The sequence below is a fragment of the Chiloscyllium plagiosum genome, unplaced genomic scaffold (genome assembly GCF_037043375.1).
Source record: "Chiloscyllium plagiosum isolate Xiang-an unplaced genomic scaffold, Cpla_swu_hap1 HiC_scaffold_18, whole genome shotgun sequence".
Lineage (NCBI taxonomy): Eukaryota > Metazoa > Chordata > Chondrichthyes > Orectolobiformes > Hemiscylliidae > Chiloscyllium > Chiloscyllium plagiosum.
This window is the reverse complement of record NW_028270156.1, coordinates 65041999-65058344: the sequence shown is the minus strand read 5'-3', so window position 1 is coordinate 65058344 and position 16346 is coordinate 65041999. Positions and strand designations below refer to the sequence as shown.

General features: G+C 43.1%; 1 protein-coding gene and 1 long non-coding RNA gene across 2 annotated transcripts in view; one reads left to right on the top strand and one right to left on the bottom strand.

The window, feature by feature from the left end:
• The window catches only part of LOC122557954 (dual specificity protein phosphatase 8-like), a 224242-nt gene that overhangs the window by 118784 nt on the left and 89112 nt on the right, over positions 1 to 16346 (bottom strand). The gene's annotated exons all lie outside the window — the stretch shown is intronic.
• Positions 3137 to 13705, top strand: LOC148146994 (uncharacterized). Its single transcript, XR_015760031.1, has 3 exons — positions 3137 to 3428; positions 8426 to 8534; positions 10897 to 13705. It is a non-coding gene; the product is annotated as an uncharacterized LOC148146994 (long non-coding RNA).

Sequence of the window (16346 nt, the reverse complement as noted above, 5' to 3'; positions counted from 1 at the left end):
GGGGACTCCAGGCCAGTCCTGGAGGGTTGTAATTATATTATCCTAATCAGCATTATAATAATTAGATTAGATTCTCTACAGTGTGGAAACAGGCCCTTCAACCCAACAAGTTCACACTGACCCTCTGAAGAGTAGCCCACCCAGTCCCATCTGACTACTGTACCTAACACTATGGGCAATTTAGCATCGCCAATTCACCTAACCTGCACATCTTTGGACTGTGGGAGAAACCGGAGCACCCAGAGGAAACCCACGCTGACACGGGGAGAATGTGCAAACTCCACACAGTCACCCGAGGCTGAAATCGAACCCAGGTCCCTGGCGCTGTGAGGCGTCAGTGCTAACCACTGAGCCACCGTGCCAAGCATGCCTGGCTAAAAGAAAAGGCTCCTATGTCCAGGCGGGAGAATTAAACAGTTGTCACCACGCTGCAGGTCATTGAGTACACATGACCCATATTTTGCTCAAAGACTCATTTCGCCAATTAAATCAGCCAACAGATGAAAGACTTCAATTGTCAGGATGAATCCTATATTTGCACTGTCAATACTGTGCCAGTCATGTGGTCCATTACATCAGCATACTGCTGCATACTGTGGTACTAAATCTTAACAATGTGATGATTTCAATTAATGGCAAGGCTTCAATGAAATGGCGAAACAGAATGAACATTAGCCAGGGTTCCTTACTGCAACAAGTACTGGCATATTGTCAGGTGGGGGCAAAGTCGGAACTTTGCTGAGTTCAAAGGGGCTGTTGGCACTACCCTAAGCTCATGGATAGAGAAGGGTCACTGATTGACAAGAAGTACTGGAGGGAGTGGGCATCATGATGTGTGGCAATACACCCCAAAGAGGAGAAAATGATGAGTAAAACCCTATGAGTATATGATAAAAAGACAAGGCAGGGCTGACGGAGAGAGACACTGCTGCCTTTTGAAACAAGGTTTTGAGGAGTGACCCCAAACAAGATCTACAGCATTGTTTGTTGAGGTCCTGCCCCTCTCTGCCCTGAAATGTGGTCCTCATCAATGGAGAGAGAATTCGCCAGCCCTGCCTTCCTGCAGTCTGTAACTCAATATATGCTTGTGTGTCAGCAGTTTGCAAAAATAAAATGAATGAACAATTGACTTTTCTTTTTGAAGAAGCAGTCCCGGCACAATGTCTTCCTCTGTCCTGTTCCAAGGCTCCAATTTCCTCTCTGAAGTGGGCAAGACTCCAGCACGTCAATGCCAGGTATTATATGTGAATGGAAATTGTAAAATATGAATAAATGATGGGGTTTTTGAATACATATATGAATTTATACAAGCCAATGTCTGTGTATTTGTCTATATGCATAATTTTCTGAATGCAAATACATACTTTGGCATGTTGTGGTTGCTGATGCAGTCTTCCTCAAGAAACTCTGTAGTGCAGCACAATACCACAAGTTGCAAGTCAGTGAGAATTTCCCTGGGGATTGACACAGCTTCATGTGGCTCCGCAAGGGATATCACATGTTGGCTCAGCTGAGACAGGAGGTGACATCATTGTCGGATTACCATTCCCATTAAAACCAGGAGCACAGCAAGTGTCCAGGCAGGAATGATGAGATGCAGCTTAAGGGAGCATTTCATGTGCTACGCCTAACGATGTGATGACCGCAATTAATGGCAAGGTGTCAATGATAGAGCTCCACAAATGTGGCTCACTGCAGCAGAGATAGTATCCAATGTCACACGGCTGGTGCAACCTTATGTAAATTTATTTTCTGAAAGAAAAGTTACAGCTGTTACGGTATATTTGTTTGTGTAGTTTATTTTTGCATGTCTTTAATTCTCTGTCCAATATTTTAAGTTTTCCAAACAATACTACCCTGTCACCACTCCCCCCCACCCCCAATCAGATTGGCTCATGGAAATATGTTGCTTACCTGTCCTTTTAATGGGCATGGGGTGAGGCCTAACCTGGGGAGGGCAATGGGGAGGCACTGGGCACAGAAAGAGTCAGCTGATGCACAGCATGGATCATATTAATCAGTCCCTACATGTTCCCCTCTCCTAGTTCGAATTGTCGACAGGGAGGGAGGTCCAAGGAGAATTTTCCGGAATTTGTTTACCCTTCATTAGCCTCAGTTGCCGGTTTTTTTGTACCTCTCACAGCAGAATATATAATCTCCAGTGGGGTGAGGACTGTTTATACTGCATTGTGACACACTAGACATCACAATTGTGTGGGACCAGCTGAATGGATTCCCCAGCTTGTCATTCCATATAGGCACTAACAATTGAGAGAATGTGGATTCATTGCCTTCATTTGCTTAATATTAAGTCCTTGTGTCCTAAAATCTCCTCATCCATCTACAAGCTGCCCAGTGTTTCAACATTTTATTCACTAAGTTCGCGAATCCTACAGTCCAGGATAGGCTAGGCCTGATCTCCAATTTGTACTGTATTAGCTAATCACAGCTACGGCAGCACTAAAGATGTTGAGTTTCGACTTCAAGAGGTAGAGAATCACCCCAAGTTCCTGCATGGGCTCACTTTCCTGTAATTGTGTATATGGGTGGCAACATGCACTCAGAGCCCAGGAACTCTCATGAATCTTCAGTTGGATGAGGCATGGTTGGTTCCCATTGAGCAGCACATTGGCAAACAGGTAATGCCCCGAGAAAGAGAGAAAAAGCACGATTGGTGTTCAAAGTGCTGGTTGTCACCTCTCCAGGAGCTTAGGCAACAAACAGCCCATTCCCAAATCGATGAATGCTTGGAAGTGCCAGCTCGATCTATCTCTCTTTGTGATTCTCCGTCTGACCAATGCTATTCAAAAGAATAGAACTGCTAAAAGCATAGGACAGCAAACATCAATTATATACCAGTAGAGGAATCCTTGTAATGAGTAAATTGTTTATATATCTGGCTCTTTCTTTATTGTTCAGACATGTCAATCTCCTGATTTTGAAAGACTGCAGGGCATCCAAAAGTACTACTTTGCAAAGTTGAATGTTTAAACATTATAAGCAAATCAAAAGTAGCTAAATGAAGTCAGTGTGCTAAATATTTAAACAGATGCGTAAGCATACTAAGATGTAAGAAATGTAATACATGGCACATGATCACAATGATGTTCACTATTTATTAAAAACTGGTCAATTATTTCCCTCAGTGATAGAATGTTCTAGTTATTTATAGAACAGTGGAATGATAAAATGCTTTAACTATTTATAGGTCTTAGCAATAATAATCTCTGTAAACAATTAAGGGTGCCCAAAAGGACTTCCTGAGAACAGTTAGTTGCATGTTACCAACATTTGTACGCATGTTGAATAAATGAAAAGTCCCAAGGAACATGAATCACAGTGTGGCCAGCCAAGTGGTTGAACAGACCAGCAGCAAGAGGAACCGGGAGCCGCGTGTCTCTCACAGAATGGCAAAGAGGAACTGACATGTATGCGTTTGTCTGTTTTGTTTACTTCATCCTGCATTGAATAGTGAGAGCTAGTGCTTTCAGAGCAGATCTGCCCAGTCATCTCTTTACACTTTCTTATTTTGTTCTTCTTGAACTCAAATATATTGTCCTGCTTCCTCCGTAAGGGCACTCCGTGCTCAACTGAAAACTTGCTGTGCGAGATCTTGTTCTCTTACTCTATTCACAGTGCCACCTACACCACCGCCTACACCTCCACCCAGATCTCATAACTCAGGAATTCCTTGTATCTGTCTTTCCATCTTCCAACAATTTACAACCTTGACATTACCACATCATGACGGCAGAATTTAGCTCATTTTGTCTCTTATACTTGGTGGTGTCTTGCATTACAGCCTTAACTCTTTGCAGTATTTAGATTCCTTAATTTAGAAAGCAACAAAAGCATGAAGCAGTTTGCCAAAGCATAACTGTTTGAACACATTCTAATTATGAGCTAACAGAAATTAACAGTTCTGCATAGCATGATAATAGTAAATAGAATTGATCTGACGTGCCATTGACATGATGATACATTCGGCAAGGAATGAGTTTTTGTTTCCTGGAGGTTAACAGTCAATTAAATTCAGATCCACCTTGCCTGGCTTAACAAATATATTCCATCCACTGTTACTTGGCAGCAGCAGAATATTGGAGTAGACGTTGACTTTATGTGCGAGAGTGTTCACGAACGTGGGATAGCGAGCCTTCAGCCTGTTTCAGATTACTTCTTTCTTGAATCAATGATTTGGAGATGCCGGTGTTGGACTGGGGTGTACAAAGTTAAAAATCACACAACACCAGGTTATGGTCCAACAGGTTTAATTGGAAGCACTAGCTTTCGGAGCGCTGCTCCTTCATCAGGTGATTGTGGAGGATATAATTGTAAGACACAGAATTTATAGCAAAGGTTTACAGTGTGATGTAACTGAAATTATACATTGACAAATACCTTGATTGTTTGTTGAGTCTTTCATCTGTTCGAATACCATGATAGTCTCACTTCTTTCATATGTAAATAACAAAACTTTTTTTAAAAATTACATTCTCAGATTAAATGTAACAATTGGTGTTAGCCAAATAATATGTTGAAGGTGTTAGCCCCCTGTGTTCTTTGTCTGTGCCATAATGTTTAGACTGATTCTAATCTAAAAATTGAGTTAACAGAGTCTTACATGAATTCATGCAGTTTTTGATCAAAGTACAATGTATCTCTGCAAGTACAAATTCACCCCACAAATGTCAATGTATATGTGTGCATGTAGGTTTGTGTGTGTGTGTCTGGGTGTCTGAGGTGGGGGGGTTGTGAGTGTGTGAGAGAGAGTGTATATATGTGTGTGTATGTGAGTGTAGAGTGTCTAAGTCTGTGAGGGTGTGCATGAGTGAGTGTGGGAGTGTGTGTCTGTAGGAATGTGTGTGTGTCTGGGGTGGGGGTGGTTGTGAGTGTCTGTGAGAGAGAGTGTATATGTGTGTGTGTGTGTATATAGAGTGGTCGAAGACTGTGAGAGGATGCATGCGTGAGTGTGGGAGTGTGTGCGTCTGTAAGGGTGTGTGTGAGTATCTGTGTGTGTGTGTGTGTGTATAGGAGTGTCTTTGTGTGTGTGTGTATAGTGCAATGGTGGTCATCTGTAGTGTGACATGAACCCAAGGTCCCGGTTGAGGCCCTCCCTATGGGTACCGAACTTAGCTATCAGCCTCTGCTCGGCCACTTTTCGCTGCTGTCTGTCCCGAAGTCCGCCTTGGAGGATGGTCACCCGAAGGTCCGAGGTCGAATGTCCTGGAGCGCTGAAGTGTTCCCCAACTGGGAGGGAACCCTCCTGTCTGTTGATTGTTGTGCGGTGCCCATTCATCCGTTGCCGTAGCCTTTGCTCGGTTTCCCCAACATACCATGCCTCAGGGCATCCTTGCCTACAGCGTATAAGATAGACAACGTTGGCTGAGTCACATGAGTACCTGCCATGTACATCGTGGGAGGTGTCCCCACATTTAATGGTGGTATTCATGTCCACACTCTGACACGTCTTGCAGCGCCTACCGTGACAGGGTTGTATGGGGTTGTCCTGAGAGCCGGGCAGTTTGCTATGAACGATGATCTGTTTGAGGTTTGGCGGTTGTTTAAAGACAAGCAGTGGAGGTGTGGGGAAGGTCTTGGCGAGGTCCTCATCCTCATTGATAATGTGTTGCAGGTCACGAAGAACATGGCGATGTTTTTCAGCTCCTGGGAAGCACTGGACAACGAAGGGTACCCTGTCGGTTGCAGCACGTTTCTGTCTCCTGAGGAGGTCATTACGGTTCCTTACTGTGACACGTCGGAACTGGCGATCGATGAGTTGAGCATCATACCCCATTCTTATGAGGGCATCCCTGAGTACTTCCAGGTGCCTGTCATGTTCCTCCTCATCTGAGCAGGTCTGGTGTACGCGTAGGGCTTGTCCATAGGGGATGGCTGTTTTGGTATGTTTTGGGTGGAAGCTGGAGAAGTGTAGCATTGTGAAGTTGTCTGTGGGTTTGTGGTAGAGTGTGGTGCTGAGGTGTCCATCCTTGATGGAGATGCATGTGTCCAAAAATGAGACAGATAGTAGAGAGTAGTCCATGGTGAGTTTGACGGTGGGATGAAACTTATTGATATCACTGTGTAATTTTATCAGTGATTCCTCGCCATGAGTCCAGAGGAAGAAAATGTCGTCAATGTACCTGGTGTATAATGTTGGTTTGAGGTCCTGGGTAGAGAAGAAGTCTTGTTCGAACCTGTGCATGAAGCTGTTGGCATATCGGTGTGCAAATTTGGTCCCCATGGTTGTTCTATGTATCTGAATGAAGAACTGGTTGTCAAAGGTGAAGACATTGTGATGGAGGACAAAGTGGATGAGTTGTAGGACAGAGCTTGGAGATTGGCAGTTGCTGGTGTTGAGTACTGAGGCTATTGTTGGGATGCTGTCATTGTGGGGGATGCTAGTGTAGAGTGCTGAAACGTCGGGACAGGCAGCAGTGAAAAGTAGCCGAGCAGAGACTGATAGCTAAGTTCCATACCCATAGGGAGGGCCTCAACTGCAACTTTGGGTCCATGTCACATTACAGGTGACCAGCGTTGCATTATACACACACACACACACACACATATACACTTTCTCACACAGACACTCACAATCCCCTACCCCAGAGAGAGACACACACACACTTCTACAGACACACACATTCCCACACTCACACATGCACCCCCTCACAGACTTAGACACTCTACACTCACATACTGACACGTATACACTCTCTCTCACATTCACAACCCCCCACCCCAGACAGACAGACAGACACACAAAACCCACATGCACACATACACATATATGTTTGTGGGGTGAATTTGTACTTGCAGAGTTACATTGTACTTTGATCAAAAACTGCATGAATTCATGTAAGACTCTGTTAACTCACTTTTTAAGATTAGAATCAGTCTAAACATTATGGCACCGACAGAGAACACAGGGGGCTAACACCTTCAACATCTTAACATCTTATCTGGGCTGACACTAATTGTTATAGTTAACCTGAGAATGTAACTTTTTTAAAAAAAGTTTTGTTATTTACATATGAAAGAAGTGAAACTATCATGGTATTCGAACAGATGAAAGACTCAACAATCAAGGTATTTTTCAATGTATAATTTCAGTTACATCACACTGTAAACTTTTGCTATAAATTCTGTGTCTTACAATTATGTCTCCACAACCACCTGATGAAGGAGCGACGCTCCGAAAGCTAGTGCTTCCAATCAAACCTGTTGGACTATAACCTGGTGTTATGTGATTTTTAACTTGTTGAATCAAAACTAGCCCTCTGTTACCGGGCTTCAGCTGTGATAGTAATCTTTGGCAGTAGGACTTGCCAACATCTGCTTCCTCAGAGCACTCTGTGCAAATCTGTCAGAGATTTCCGGAGATGACACTTACAGCCAAGGGCCCAGGAAGCCATCTTAAATTACACTGACATGATCTCACCTTGGAATGAAATCTGGCTCTATAGCTTGAAATGGACACAGATCAATCAAGTGATTCCTGCAGTTCAGCACTATTTAAAATGCATTGGTCATAGCTCAGAAAAGTAGCAAATTTGATCCTTTCTTTGATAGCTGACCTCAGCCAGTGCAAAATGACTTCCTATCCCCCAGGAGAGGGTGGCAAAAATTAAAGAAAACCCTTCTCTGGTTGTGATGCAGTAAGTACAGATGATGTTTGTCACTGATTAGTGTAAATCCGATCAGCATCAAAGACTTGTTGTCTAAGATCCTGTATAAAGAAGGCTGGCCCATCGGTTCTAATGTTGGCCAAGAGTCACGCTATCCCTATGGACTAGCGAGGCCCCAGGTTTGATCTTCAGTCAAAGTGGAATTAGCTGATTGTGGCTAAATGAGCGATCATTACAATTTGCACCCACCCTCTTGAACCTCTCCCTTTCTCGATACATCTGCTTTCAAAGCCCATTTTGATGACGCCATTATCTCCAACCCCACTGCACTCCCTTCCCATGGTAGAATGTCTCTGTTTTCTTGATTTGTTCCAATTTGATTTTGCCTTGAGTCGCTCATTGCTTTGTGAAGTACTCAGCAGTGATGGCAGGAGCACTAAACAGGGAGTGCATTCCAAAAGGAAATGAAGTAATTTCTCTGAAACTGTGATTTGTGCATATAAACATGTCATTCTCATCTGAGGAAGGAAAATGTCTGATGTAAAGAAAATAACTTGGAAATGATTCTACAGGGAGATACATTTATACAATCCCTTTCATCACTCCAGGACAGCGCTAAGCTGTCTTGCCATAATATTAATTTTGATGGTTTTATTTACCTGTTGAAACACAGCAGCCAATTTTCACAAAAACAACATTAGTCCGAGATAAATGATTGATTAAACTGTTTCACTGCTATTTGTTGAGGTTTTAGTACTGGCCAGGATATTAGGATTAATCCCCTGCTTTTCTTCGAACAGTGTCGTGGGATCTTCCATGAACATCTGACAGGGCTGACGGACTCTCAATTTAATATTTTGACCAAATGACAGCACTTCTGACTGTGCAGCACTCTCCCAGCAGTGCATCGTAAGTAGCTGACTCAGGTATAATGCTTCTACCAAGCTAAGGCTGGTCCCTTAACATAACACTTGAATGACAGTCATAATGTGTTCACTCACTGCTGCAGAAAAGGATAATTAAATACAAAATGGTTTTCCCAAGAGCCACAGCATTTAAAACCAATATCGCTGACGTGGAAGCAATTCCCGAATTCAGGGAACAAAGCCTGAGAAAACATGGCAATTCTACAGATTTAACTTGGTTCAAATTGACTTCTGAAACAATTTAACTGCATGGGAGAGGAGTGACCAGACTATGGTGTGCAGAAGATTAAAAACAGTAGTTAAAATCAGCCAGATTTATACTAAAAAACAACAAAAACACGGGGAACAGGGAGGAGGGTAACAGGTCTTCCTGTCACTGCTCTAATTAAGTATGCAGTGGGAAGTTAATGGATAACCTTCCTGCCTTTCAGTAAGCAACTGAATTGAAATGAATTTATTGTCACATGAACCGAGGCACCTAAAGGTCATATCACCATTGCTGGTGGCAGGTGGAGCTGGGGTCAAATGGAAAGCTCCAAAAGCAAACCTTTGACCTTTGCTGCTAAACCCCACCAGGACACCCTCACTCACCTGATCATGTAGGTTCTGCATTGCCAGCAGCTGCCACCACTCTCCCGGTGGCGCTGCCTACAATGGCTAGCTGACAACTTCAGGTGTGACCAGCAGCTCTCAAACGGCATCTCCACTGCTGCCAACATTGGTGACTGACTGAGAATCGTTATGGTGGGCCTTGGCCAGTGGAGCCAACTGGACTTCCTACTGACAGTCCAGCTGGCAGGCAAGATCCACACCCGTGCCCGAATTAAATACCGCCCTATCTGTCCAGAAGCTTTTGAGAGAAGTTACAAATATTTTTTAATCATCAGGAAGGTAGCGGAAACCATCTTGCACTTTACTGGGACACTGCCAGTTTTGGGGATCCAAATGTTGAGGTGGAAGAAATCTACTTTTAACCTGGAGCATGCACAGAAGAGATCTTTGATATGCTATGTTTCCTCACCATCACAGTATTGAATTGTTCTGAAGCTCTCTGTCTATTCTGTCTGTCAGTTAAAGTCATTAAATGGAAGGATTTGAATCAGTGTGCCATGGACAGAAGTTGCAAAACCAGTGATTTGGATACTTGAAGCACTCAACCTTATACTAAGAATGTAAACAGGAGGCAAGTTCAGACTGATCCGAGCCAGCTTTTAAAAACAAACTCTCATCTTAAAGGTCACATCACTCAAGGAGACTCTTATTCATCATATTACATCTACAATAGCGAAAACATTCAGGATTGGATTACGGAATGACGACAATTTCGTTTACACATTACCCCCTCTGAGCAAGAATCTTTTGGGTTTCTTAGATGAAAAAGCAAAGTACCATTACATTGAGCTGGCTGATTTGGTGCAGTCGGATGTCCTTGTTTGGACCTCTGCAAAGGGGAAAGCTGGACCCCAATGGAAATTGCGTCTGTGTTAGTATGGTGTTTGTTCCAAAGCTCACTCCTTTGTTGGAACGAGAGCTGCACATTCCTATCCTAAATGGAAAAAGACTACAGAAAGTTGGAGTGCAGAAGGATTTTGGAATCCTCGTTCATGAATCACAAAAAGCTGGAATCAAAGTTCAGTGGGTAATAGAGAAGGCAAATGGAATGTTGGCCATTATTTCAATGGGAGTGGAGTACAAAATAGGAAGTTCCTGTACAAGGCACTATTCTGACCACACATGGAATACTCTGAACAGTTTTGGTTCTCCTTTAATAGGGAAGGATTTACTGATGTTGGAGGCAGTCCAGAGAAGGTTCATTAGGTTGACTCTGGGTATAGAGGGATTTTCTTATGAGGTTAAGTAAAACATAGTGGGATTCAAAATTAAGGAACCAATTACAAGGTTTTTTTAAGTGAATGAGGGATAAATTTGATTTCCCACAAACACTGAGAACAGTAAAACACCACAATCAAATGCACACACACAAACACAGAAAATATGTTTTATACAGAAGGAGGGTGTCTGGTACAGATGGGAAGAATAAAGACTATGCAGTTTCGTAGTCATTAGGGTCCCTGTGATGTTAGATTTTTGACCTAAGACCACAGTGGTTAATGGTGGGCTCATCGCCTCAGCAACAGCAAAGCCTGTAGCTATCTTTGAGTTCTTAGCGAATGGTTATTTCCCACAGTCCGCTTTTTCACTGGGAGCTGTCTTCCAACATGCTGAGGCAGTCAGGGAGACAGAGAGAGGTTTACAGTTATTGATGTCACAAATTCATTTTTCCATCACAGCTACTGAAGAAGGGTCATTGGTATTGAAGTGTTAACTCTGTTTTCTCTTCACAGCTGCTTCCAGACCAGCTGCCTCAGAAACCATCACTGTGAAGCTGTAGCAAAGACATGGTGTACTCTGGGACACATTCCCAGTTCATGGGCTGGACCAGGCCTCTGAGCTCTTCACCTGCTTCTTAAAGCTCACACATTCAAAACATCGAAGCTCATAGCACCCCTGCCTTGCATTGACTTTCATTTCAGTACTTTGTCTTTTCAGCCAGAGCTACTAGGCTCACATTACTGCTGCCACACTATGCCACCTAGTACAGACATAAAGCCAGCAAGCTTGTCATTGTTATCAATAGGCCTCAGTCCAGTCAAGGGGATAGTCTTTGGCCAGCCAATCTGGGTACAGTAAGTAAAGGGCAGCCTCAGACACCAGTCCAGACTCTGTGCCAGTCACAGTCAGGAATCTCTCCATTAAAGGGTGAGGAGACAAATAATGGGCAGCACACCACGCCGTCTTGAATCTTGCTGCTCCACTTGTCGGCTGATTTGCTCCTGGGATGAGAGGAAGGCATATATAACATAAGATGGAAGTTGTGGTCGCTGCTAGTACTGTTGGTGCAAGTAGCGGGTGATTGATTTGCAGCACAGGGGACATGCAGGGTTAGTGTTGGTTGGGTGAGTTTGAGTAGGCAAGATGAATCAGGCAACAGTAAAAGTGATAGAACATGAGACTTGGCGGGAGGTAGGTAGAGTAGCAGACTGAGTATGAGGTAGCAGGGAGAAGACAGTGCCACTTGCACTGACAGAGAGGAAAAGGGCATTGACCATCTTCTAAAAGGCTGGGCTGCTTCAATCAAGATGGCAGCCTCTGACCAGACTGGTATTGTGGGTGCCACTGCTAATCCTGGGGGAAAGAGGAAGTCCCATTTCTGCTCTATCCCACTCAGCAGAACCTCCAGCAGGCATGGTTTTCCCTGACTGCCACATCTGGGAAAAATGTCAGGAAAGAAAACTCCAACTTATGACATCCCTTTAAAGACAGCATTACCAGCAATGCTGGTCTCCAGTGAGCATCGAGTTGGGAAAGGTGAGTGATGAGGTGGGATGGAAATTAGAGGGGGAACACTCTCCACCAGGGCTGAAATGCCAATTAATGCAACATGTTTGGTAAGATTATCCACCCACCCCAGCGGCAGGAATCAATCCACCAAACTGGATGCAACTCACACTCAGCCAAAGCACTATAAGATTCAGCCCAGTGTCTTTAGATAAAATAGTGATTCAATACCGATGCTTTCGTGTACTCAATGTTCATCTTTTGGACACGCCTTAATTTGTGTTCAGGTCATCACGGCAGCCATATTTATATTTGTTGTCTTGTATAAGCCATCCTGTCCATGGAAGATCTCAGGTATAACGATCAGATGGTGGAAGCTAAAATTTGATAGTCCGTATTGACTGCTATTGCAACACTTTCAGGATCTCACAGAACTATTTCGAAGAAGAGCAGGCAAGTTATCCTGGCCAGCCTCAGTGAAGAAGATTATATGGTCATTGTAACATTCTATATGTGGCCGTTTGAGTTTCCCACATTGCAACAGCAACTACACTGTCTGTGAAGCATTCTGGGATATCCTGAGGTTGTATAAGGGACTATCTCTTAATGAAAGTTATTTTCTCATTTCTTTGTGAAAGTTGGGGCATATACCTTCTAGTGGGATAAGAGAGTCAATATAAACACCGGAAGCTGTTTCTTGCATAGTCAGCTTTCTGGAACCCAGACTGTACAAACAAAACAATGGTGTCAGGACAATTTGAAAGGTCCAAATAAAGCCAGAACTGCAGGTTACTCTGCTGCTTATAACTACGTAAAACATGTTTTATGCCTTCCAGTAATGAGGATGGCTCAATTGTTCATTTGAAAGCTGCATTAACCTGTGATCCTTATCCTCTCATATGGGTGACCTTTGAACTGAGGAGGAAGGGTAGAATCTGTACCAACTAATTAAAAGGGCAATTCAGATTGATGACTTCTTGAAGAGAAACAGCCATAATGACATTCTGAGGGGTTTGCCTTTGACATTGCCAATGCATCTCGCTTGGATCTGTTGCCTTTCAGACGTTAGTGCTATGCTCCTATTTAAATTTATTCTCATTTATATTACCCTTCCTTCTATCTGTGGCATACTGACTTCCTGACACTCGAGGGGCCCTTGCTAAAGTCTACCCAGCAAAGCGTGGCATGTGCAAGGGGCATGGGCTGGAGGAATCACAGAGCCAAAGTCTATGGTTCTCTTAACCCACCCTCTCTGCAGTTGCTGAATGCTCAACCAAGGAAGTGGGCGAGAGCTGCCAACAGAACCATAATCAAACAGTGACTCTTCAGTGTTGATCTTCTACTCGCCACCATGAGAGTAAATGCAATGTTGCAAATCAGATCAGATGTCCATTGTGGAAACTGCCTGATTTTCATTTCTGTTGAAACCAAAGGGAATGGAAAATGACAGGAGGTGACTGGCTTTAGATCTTTGTTGCATGCTAAAGATCACCAGCCTTCGAAGCGAAACTAATGGGTAATGGAAAGCTCTTTGGCAGTGGCAGGCATCACCATCAAACCTGACCCTGATTTGACTTGACATCCATATATGACAGCCTTCTGGAAGCACAATTTGGAACAAGATCACTGACTACCTTTCCCCTCTTTTAATCCAGATAATAATATGCGTCAAACTCAAATGTTGCCCACGCCCTGCTGAAGGCAATTTAGTGCAGACTGCCTCCTTCTGTCTGATTTGGACTGTCCACTGGCACAACAGACAAGTTCTCTCACAGACTGCATATTCTCCTACTTCAAAAATAAAGGATCCAGTGTGCAAACTGTGGTGTGGCTACATACGCCTACAGCAGCCATTTGTTATATGGGTGAGGTCATGCTAATGGCCGACTTTGACAAGTTTAATTTTCCTTTGCGTTGTTTGACTGGAAAGGATTAGTCGGCTCAGTTAATCAGATATGACAATGAATATAAAGATACTTCCTCTTAGACCCAGGGAGGTAGTTTATAACCTATGAGGTAATTGGTGTCATAGACAGCAACAAAGGGACAGGCATTGTATTCATTCGACAACAATCTTCCAGCCTTGCATGAGCTGTTCAGTGTAACAATCATTTCAATAGCAGACGAGAATAGGATTCCTGGTGATTAATTGCTATGGCATTGATGGACATTGATAGACTATAATCTAGTGGTGAATACTACTTGACAAGGCATGTGAGTGGCTAAGAAATTTTGATGTGATGAAAGTCTGGTGCTAGAATGTTTGCATTTTCCTACACAAATAATTTCCTTAACTTTCCCAGTAGCTTAGAAGCCTATGAAACACAACCTCAACAACAGAGAATCTTCAGTTTAGAAATGAGGTGGTTTGATCACGTTAGAGGACAATGCTACAAGCAGACACCGTACCCATGTAACGTTGAAAAGAATTTTTCACATATCTCATCACGACATGGGAAACCTGGTGGAATTAAGTATGTGCGGGAGCTTTCCTTATGCCCACAGACTTTCCGCTCTCAATGTTTCCGTTTGCATATGAGTGATGTTTATTTGGGAGCGTTACTGGAGATATGACCGACAAGACAGAATCATCGTCCAGTGATAGAAGTCTTGGGTCTAAATCAATCAGTCCATTAAGCTGTGTCTGTTGTGCTGATAGGAGAAAGTGAGGTCTGCAGATGCTGGAGATCAAAGTTGAAACTTTATTGCTGGAACAGCACAGCAGGTCAGGCAGCATCCAGGGAACAGGAGATTCGACGTTTCGGGCACAGGCCCTTCTTCAAGAAGGGCCTGTGCCCGAAACGTCGAATCTCCTGTTCCCTGGATGCTGCCTGACCTGCTGTGCTGTTCCAGCAATAAAGTTTCAACTGTTGTGCTGATAGCCAACGGGAGCTTTACCTTTCCAATTTCAATCCACCAGTCTTCCGCCAATTCGTCTTACCCCCTAAGAATGTATCTCCCTTTTGAATTCAAGACTACAAAGGATGCCAATGATCTCCAGTGTCAAGGTATTCCATACTATCACAACTGGTTGCATGAAGGAGTCTCATGGATTCTTCTTAACCAGATCAGTTTTAAGGTTCTGAACTAGATTTCGGTGAAGTGAATCATCCACCATTTGTAGATGGCACCCAAATGAAAATCAGGCGGGTGCTATGTGCGTTGAGGAACTCACTTTGCCACTGCCCCGGTGAAGATAGGAAGCTAACCCTTGTCCTGGACCCCTCACTGGAGGAAAGAGTTATTGCCTTCATAATTTCCCTCAATTAACTTAATGGAAAGAGCCTAAGTTTATCAGTCCCTTGATGTAACTTACCTTCTAAGATAAATATATCTTTCTCAAATGTCAATGACCCCAGTACTTTACAAATGCAATAGCAGTTTTTTTTGCCTTTGCTTTTGGAACTTGTTATGGTGAAGGAATAATCACATTGATCCTTATCCTTTGGAATGATCCTCAATTCCACATTCCTGCCTAACGTCCATATCCTTTGATTCCCTTACCAATTAAGTTTCTGGCTATCTCAGCCTCGAAAATACTTAATGACTCAATCTCACGTGTGGAACCTTATCAAATGTTTTCTGGAAATCCAAATATATTACATTTACTGGTTGCCGTTTATCTATCCTGTTTGTTATCTCCTCAAAGTATTGGAATAGATTTGTCAGGCATGACGTATCTTCACAAGGACACGTCAGCTATGCTTGATTCTTTTCAAATGTTGTATGGGTACGGTGTCTGCTTGTAGCATTGTGCTCTAATGTGATCAAACCACCTTATTTCTAAACTGAAGATTCTCTGTTGTTGAGGTTGTGTTTCATAGGCCTTTAAGCTATTGGGAAAGTTAAGGAAATTATTTGTGTAGGAAAATGCAAACATTCTAGCACCAGGCTTTCATCACATCAAAATTTCTTAGTCACTCACACGCCCTGTCAAGGAATATTCACCACTAGATTTCTTTCTAAATGCTCCACTACTGCATAGAGTCATGGAGTCATACAGCATGGAAACTAATCCTTCAGTCCAACCAGTCCATGCTGAACATAATCCCAAACTAAACTTATCTGCCTGCTCCTGACCCAAATCCCTCCAAACCGTTCCTGCTCAAGTACTTATGCAAATGTCTTTTAAATGTTGTAATTGTGCCCACATCCACCACTCTCTCAGGAAGTTCATTCCAAACACGAACCACCCTCTGTGTAAAATAAAATTGACATTCGTCTTTTTAAAATCTCTCTCCTCTTATCTTAAAAATGTGCCCCCTAGTCTTGAAATCCCCCATCCAAGGAAAAGACAATGAGCATTAACCATATCTATATCCCTTCTTATTTTTTTAAACTTCTATAAGGTTGTCTCTCAGCCTATCTACACTCCAGTAACAAAACTCTGAATCTATCCAGCCTTTCTTTATAACTCAAACCAACCATACCCGACAACATTCTGGTAAATCTTTTC